Source organism: Cydia amplana, chromosome 16 (genome assembly GCF_948474715.1).
Source record: "Cydia amplana chromosome 16, ilCydAmpl1.1, whole genome shotgun sequence".
Lineage (NCBI taxonomy): Eukaryota > Metazoa > Arthropoda > Insecta > Lepidoptera > Tortricidae > Cydia > Cydia amplana.
This window is the reverse complement of record NC_086084.1, coordinates 6,489,852-6,497,802: the sequence shown is the minus strand read 5'-3', so window position 1 is coordinate 6,497,802 and position 7,951 is coordinate 6,489,852. Positions and strand designations below refer to the sequence as shown.

The 7,951-nt window shown below is 34.3% G+C and overlaps 1 protein-coding gene across 1 annotated transcript in view; it reads right to left on the bottom strand.

Moving 5' to 3' along the window:
- The window catches only part of LOC134655504 (uncharacterized), a 50,712-nt gene that overhangs the window by 31,789 nt on the left and 10,972 nt on the right, over positions 1-7,951 (bottom strand). The gene's annotated exons all lie outside the window — the stretch shown is intronic.

Sequence of the window (7,951 nt, the reverse complement as noted above, 5' to 3'; positions counted from 1 at the left end):
CCTCGTTAAGACGAAACAGGAGCTGAGATTTAAATATATTAGGTAAATATACCCGTCTCGCTAACAGAAGCGGCTCCTCTAACTAGTGCGATAAAGACAAGGCGAAAAATCCTGCGTAAAAATCTCAAAAATCGAGGTTTCGTACTCGACTGTTTCCTCCTCCAAAACTTAATCAATCGTAACCAAATTTGGAAATCTAAATGATTATGAAATTATCTGTGTCGGACCGTTTTGCTTTTTTGGCTAATTGATATCAGTTTTGAATACCACACCTCTGATTGCGGCATAGTCAATTAGGCCATTTTGGCCATTTTTGAAGGGCTCTAGCGCCTTAAAAAACAAAAATATAAAAAAAAGCAAAACGGTCCGACACAGATATTGACAATATTAATCTGTGTTGAAAAAATCATTGCTCTAGCCACAGACATACAATATGGCTCTAGCTTCAAAACCCACGGAGGAAACAGTCGAGTACGTTTGTATGGAGAAATGACCACTCCTGTTGGCTCTTAACGGGAAACAATAATTATGCTACTCTGCTCCCTTTAAGGCCCAAACCCCGTAACTCGAATAAACGTATTGTTTTAATAAATAAATATTATAGGACTTTCTTACACAGATTCACTAAGTCCCACAGTAAGCTCAAGAAGGCTTGTGTTGTTGGTACTCAGACAACGATATATATCTATATATCGTTGTCTGAGTACCAACAACACAAATACATAAATACATAGAAAACAGTCAAGACTCAGGAACAAATATCACACAAATAAATGCCCTTACCAGGATTCGAACCCAGGACCGCGGCTTAACAGGCAGGGTCACTGCCCACTAGGCCAGACCAGTCGTCAAACTCCATACCACGAAATTATCGACCAACAAACCTCTTTTAAGTCCATACCTTCTTTGAGACGATAACTCGTTAGCATGAACTTTTTGGCGTTTCCCTTGAGATTCGTGCTATTGAGGTCCTATCCTATTTGGGTATTGTGTAATTTTATACACCTATGTATACCTATGTATGTACATATTTTAGTACACAAACAGTGAAAGTAGAAAATGGGTAACTGCAAATATATAGCTAGGTCTAAGAATATATGTAAGGCTACTTGGGACATCATAAAAAGCATGGCGGGAACTCATAATATGGAAGTAAGTCCAAGTAAATTAGTTGTAGACGACATTATATTAGATAATCATTCTGACATTGCCAATGAATTTAATAATTATTATATAAACATGACAAATTTAAATCAATGTAATTATCATATCTCTGACACTTCACGGGTAAAATCGAACAATTCCACTCTGTTTTTGGTTCCCACAGATGAATACGAAATAAGAGTGATAATAAGTTCTCTTTCGACGACTAACTCTGCGGGATACGATGACGTGCAAACACGCATCTTAAAAATATGTAGGTCAATAATATCACCCGTTCTGAGCTATTTGGTAAACTTGTCTTTTACTGATGGACTGATGGTATCTTTCCAACACCTCTTAAAATGTCGTTAATTAAGCCACTACATAAAAAGGATAGTAAAGAAAGCATACAAAACTATCGGCCCATCTCTTTGATACCAGTATTATCAAAGATATTTGAGAAGGCTATGCATAAGCGTATAGTAAAGTTTCTTGATAAATTTAATATAATACACGCCGAACAGTATGGGTTTCAAAAAGGAAAATCAACCACATTGGCTGCCTATTCGTTAATCAATAAAGTTATGGGATACATGGATAAGAGCATGCCGGTTACTGCTGTCTTCTTCGATATGAGTAAAGCATTTGATTTTGTATCCCATGAAACTCTCCTAAAAAAATGTGAGCTTTATGGTATCAGAGGCACAGCGAATGAGTGGCTGAATAGTTATTTAAGTTACAGGACACAATTTGTACAAGTATCAAATATCAATTATAAAAATACTGTGATGACATATAAATCTTCCACCGAAGTAAACGAGTTGGGGTACCACAGGGAAGTGTTTTAGGACCCCTGCTCTTTTTATTGTACATAAATGATCTTCCCAATATAACAGAATTTGACTGCATACTTTTTGCTGACGATGTATCTATTGTTATCCCTTCTCTGATAAAAATAAATACAATGATGACATTAACAATACTATCTCCACAATTGTAACATGGATGCACAATAACAACTTAAATGTAAATATAAGGAAAACAACATACATACAGTTCATAAATCACAATGGTAAAAAACTGCCACTTAGGGTATCTTTCGATAATGAACCTATAGAAGAATCATGTCAAACAACATTTCTGGGCATTATTTTGGACGACAAGTGCTCTTGGGTAAGTCACATCGAAAAAGTATGTGGCAAGATAAACTCTTTTGCATATGCTTTGTGGAGACTGGTAAAAACTTGTAATAAAAAGGCAGCCATACAAGCATACCATGGCTATGTTTGCTCCCTACTTAGATATGCCATCATTCTATGGGGAAACTCGCGCCATGCAATTCGAGCACTGATAGCTCAAAAGCAATGCATCAGAGCAATTTGCGATGTTGATATTATGACATCCTGCAGACCATTGTACAAAGATCTTGAGTTAATGACAGTACCTTGTATGGGGAAACTCGCGCCATGCAATTCGAGCACTGATAGCTCAAAAGCAATGCATCAGAGCAATTTGCGATGTTGATATTATGACATCCTGCAGACCATTGTACAAAGATCTTGAGTTAATGACAGTACAACAAACACACATATACGAAATATGTGTGTTTGTTAAAATAAACCCAGAACTTTTCAAAACGTATCAAGATGTATGTAATTTTAATACAAGGTACCCTGATAGGTTAGCAATACCTTGCAAAAAAACAGCTTTGTATAGTAGAAACACTTTTTGTATGAGCATAAAAATCTATAATAGACTAGAAAATAACATTAAACAGTTGCCTTTGAAAATGTTTAAGGCAAAATTAAAAGAATGGCTCGTACAAGAGGCTTTCTATTCCATAGAGGAATACATGGCATCTTTTGACCGAGGTAGGTGACATATTATAATATAGGCCTTGACTATTATGGATGTTTAAACTTAGTTTTAGTTGTAAATTTAGTTTTTTGCATGCCAGATGCTGGTGAAATATGTGCTACTTATGTATACTATTTTCTGACCATCTTTTGTACCATATTTCATGCAAAATAAAGTTATTTGTATTTGTATTTGTGATGCGTATGCCTATGTCGTGCGCACAAAGAATGTGGCATGTGTTGGCTTTCCCGCTTTGAAAAAAAAAATAAGTGTCCAGGGAATACCCGGACACTTTTTATGTGAGGGAACACCTTATTGAATTTAATTGCTTTTTCAATAATATTGTTTTCGGACACGTCCAGGGAAAAATTGTGATTTACGCCAAATGACCGGGTTTTTTACAGTCTTTGTCCGGGTTCGGCGAATTTAGAGATGGCAGCCCTAGCCATGCATACTATTAAAAATTAAATTAAAAATTAAAATTCATTTATTTCAAGTAGCGGTGACTCATATGTACAAAATTCAAATATTATCATTAAACAAACAAACACAAACATTTATATTTAAAACATATAACATTAAAATATAAAAAAATATTACAGCAACCGTGGTAGGCACATTGACACCCATCATCTACTTCTCAATGTGTCTACCACAGTGCTGCCGGGCGTATGCAGTCCGCAGCAAAATGTGATATGCGGACAAAACTTGTCCGCAATCATTCCCAGGACGCTGTTGGAGCTGGCGCGTACACGTCGCACCAGGGACGCGGCACGTAGGCGCATGGTAGCTTTAAGGCCGTGCATCGAAAAATAACAGGATCTTAGAAAGGTGGCAGTGGCTAGCCCCGGAAACAAACAGTAGTGATTTTCGGATATATGTTTCTTGACTATATGATAAGACATTTCGTAGTAGTCGAAACACGAATGCTTAAAATTTTCTCGATAGAAAATAAATCCCATTGATATAGTATAAAGAACTGGATACCCAATCAGCCGCCAAAAATGGCCCCACAAAAGTGATGTCAAAACAGATCATGCATCACTTTTTCGTTTAGTCTTGTTTGAAACGCTCAAATGTGAAGTTGTCAACAATTACGAAATGTGCCGTTAAAATATGTAAAAATAACAATGATAAAACAAGGAAAAAGGATGGAATGTATTTCTTTCGGTTAGTTCTTTGGATAGCATTACATAATTTATGTAATCTGGTGGTAATTTTATGGTTTTGAATAAATTAATTTGTTAGTACCAAAGAAGGGATGTCAAGGAACAAAATTCTATTGAGTCGATGTGAGGTCAATATTTTTTTATATTTTTATATGGAATTCATAAGAAATAATATTATGTTTAAATTGAAGATTTCCAAGAAAACCTATGCGACGTGCAAAGTGGACTGCTATTTAATTATAGCAAAAGATAGGGGTGATGCAGTTTTAAACAAGGCAAAACGGCACTTGTGTGTTTGGCCCATTTCCCTGTTTCCGACATATACACCACCAATAAGGGCTTATATCGACTAACTGTAAATGCTAAACCTGTCGGAACACAGTGACAACCACAGGATTTTTTTTTATAAAGTATAGGTAGACTTTATAAAAAAAATCCAATCAGTATCTAAATGTCCCCGTGCACCCGTGCTATGAGTAAATGTAGATCTTAAATACACAGTTATTTAATAAGTAGAATTTATTTCAAGGAAATTAGTATTTAAAGACGTATACTTACGAATTAAAAATTTAATTTGTTTGAATTTGAACCACGAATTAATTTTTTTTTAATTTGAGCTCCCGATTAAATTAAATTTGTTTTATTTATTACTTCAATTTTAATATTTTCCTGTACAGTAATACATATTAAAGTGTACCAAAGTGACTCCATTCGTTCATTATTCTCGTTTGACGTTGTTTGACGTAAATACGTTACGTTTAGTGCCATCGGACTAAATTTTTTAACAGTGTTGGTACTTATGTTTGCAAATTTGACACTTAATGCTTACGACATTAAGCTCTTTTCTGTACGAAACATTTATCTTGACTCAAAATTTACGTAAGCGTTTTTATCATCAATGCAAATGGTGCGAAACGTCATTGGGATCCACATTTCTTGACGTTTTTGTTCTGCTTTGTGTGTCTATTTCTTTTATATTAAGTCAGTGATAAATCCAAACTTACGTGTTCATTTTTCGGTTTTAGCTTCGTGCAACTAGAAAACACATCCATATCCAGCACAATCCACCTTACAGCAAAGGTTTTCATCTCGTCTTAACTTTCAAAGAACTAAATATTAACTTATTATCCTTTACCGATGGATTTATTATCGATTTTTGATTTTATGAATTCAACAGCAAACGCCCATTTTACGCAGTTCGGTTTCTCTTTCTGTCATGCGTCAAAGTCATAAATGCATTCTTTATGCCAGTAATGTTAGATGGCCGTCGTGCCTCAAAGAGGTAAGACCTATGTCACTTCGCGCAGCGCTCCGAATTACGTAAAATTTTAATATCCAATAAACGTTGAGTCGTAACTCCATTGAGTAGTAACGGAATCGGAGGTAAACCTATGATGGTGCCTTCTTACAGGCCTATACGTTACGCATGTGTGCGTGTTTGCTTAGCTACGTCATGCTACGTCGAAATCTATATTCTTTGTCAGTTACAACGGGTTAGGAAATTTCGACAGATATTGAAATGTATCGGTAGCTGTTTGGTATTTAGCCATCAGAATCTAACCGTAACTTTTTGCTTTATTTTTGTTTGAAAATAAAATATCTATAAGAATATATTTTTTGCTTTTTTTCTATTGTAATGATAAAAATAAATCTAGTATGTTTCATGCTCAAATAATTTAAAATAATTGAATAAATATTAAAAACTAATTGATATTATTCGTTTTAATTATTATATTATTAAGTTTGTTTGAATAAAATATTTTATTTCAATAATACGAAAAGTTATTATATTTAAGTACCACTAAAAAAGGTCTCTACTTACAAAAACTCACTTGCACGGGCCGGGGTTCGAACCCGTGACCTCCGGTTTGAAAGTCGCACGCCACTACAATTTCACATAAGTAATTAACAATGACATGATACCGTGGAAAAAGTGAATATTACAATGTACTGTGTTACTATCATTTTATAGTTTATTTTGGCTTGACAAGGAGGAATGAGAAAAACGTGCAAAGCGAGAGGATTAAATCTCTCTGTCCCTTTCTTAAAGTAGCCAATCCTAATTATGACATCTGTTTTGATATTAATTCTTTGAACATAATTTGTCGATGTTCTTTTTTATATCATCGAGAAAGATTTTTATTAAAAAAATGTGTTGAATTTATATGTTTTATTTATGTTTTTTTGGCATAAATTTCATTACTTTTGACAAATTTTGATTGTGATGACAAACGATTTGATGTGATGTGTGAAACGAACCATGTGATCAACGATTTATCTAATAAAACTTCATTTAGTCGAAAAAAATAGTTGTCTACTACCGGGTGGAAAAAAATTATGGGCCCTGGAGGGAAAGTGCCTTAAAACCTTACGTTTGCTCATTTTACTTAAATGAAACATTATTGTTTTTTAAAGAAACAATTGCATTCAAAGATTTTTGAAGTGAAAACTTCTTTAGCGGCGCTAGGCACTTTTTGAGGTGGGGAAAAAATGATAAACTCGAGACAGCGTAAGGCGATCATGTGACCGTAAGGTTTAGATGGCCAATCATTTAGATGGCATTTAAATCAATAAAGAAAAACTCAATGACATTACATGAAAAAGGTTATAATCTTGTACGGGCTGAAATACGAGGATCTCACAGTATTATAACTTTATATCACTCAAATATAATTCAATAAAGCTACATCTTGATGAAATCGCTAATAAAAGTGAACTCTAGTACTGGTGAATAAAACTCAAAATATCATGACCAAATATATTTAGACGCGAGGTCTGCAAGGTAACTTTACAATTTCTATTCGAATTTTAAACAATTAACGCTATAGCGTATATTTATAAATTTGAATTTCGAATTTTAAACAAGCTCACTGACCAGCAATTTCGGAACCAAAAGTTTTCAATAGAAAGGAGGATGGGTCAATTATACATAGTGCTGCAGACATTTTGGACTAGTCATTGAGTTTTCACTTCTGTCGGCACTCCCGGAATGCAACACGTTGTTTTTTTTTAAATTCGCTTAGTCGCGCCCGGGAATCGAACCTACCTTTTCCACACTGTATAAAAGAACACAAATGCTTTTCTTCTGGTAACTTAAATGTTCTATCTATATTGGTGATATGTCAATGCAATCAAATAATCTGAAAAAAATAATAATAACCCAATTTATGAATTCCGTTCCTTCAGAAAAATGCGAAATGTACGTACAATTTTTAGGGATATCGTACTTTTCCCAGAGACAAATTTAGTTGGCTAAGACACATTTTCACTGATTTGGGGTCTGTACTAAAAATCTAACATAATATGATAAGGACTTAATCGTTTTAAGCTCAAGAGTGAGTTTTCCAAAAGCTTTTTCTAAAAATTATGTCTTTATTAACGTTAGGAGTGCACTGCAGCATGTCAAATGTATGCCAAAATGTCAAGGGAGAGAACAATAAATTAAGTTTAAATTCCACTTCCACTCATCAGCAAAGTGATATAAGTATATCAGCAGTTTAAAGTTATTTTAGATTACAAAATTAGCGCATCAAAAAAATCAAAGTGCATAGAAAAAAAGTCTCCTGAGTCATAATAAAATTGATGTCTCTTGGGTCACTAGAAAAGTCACCAGGGAGAACGATGACCCAAATCACATTTAAAAGAAAATGTAAATTTTGTGTACTACCTACGAACATTTTTCAAAAAACTATGTTTTTATAACATATTAGACCCAGGATAGATCTAATACCTCTTTTCGTACCCCGGATAAAATGGTCGGCGACTAAAAAAGTAACTGAAAC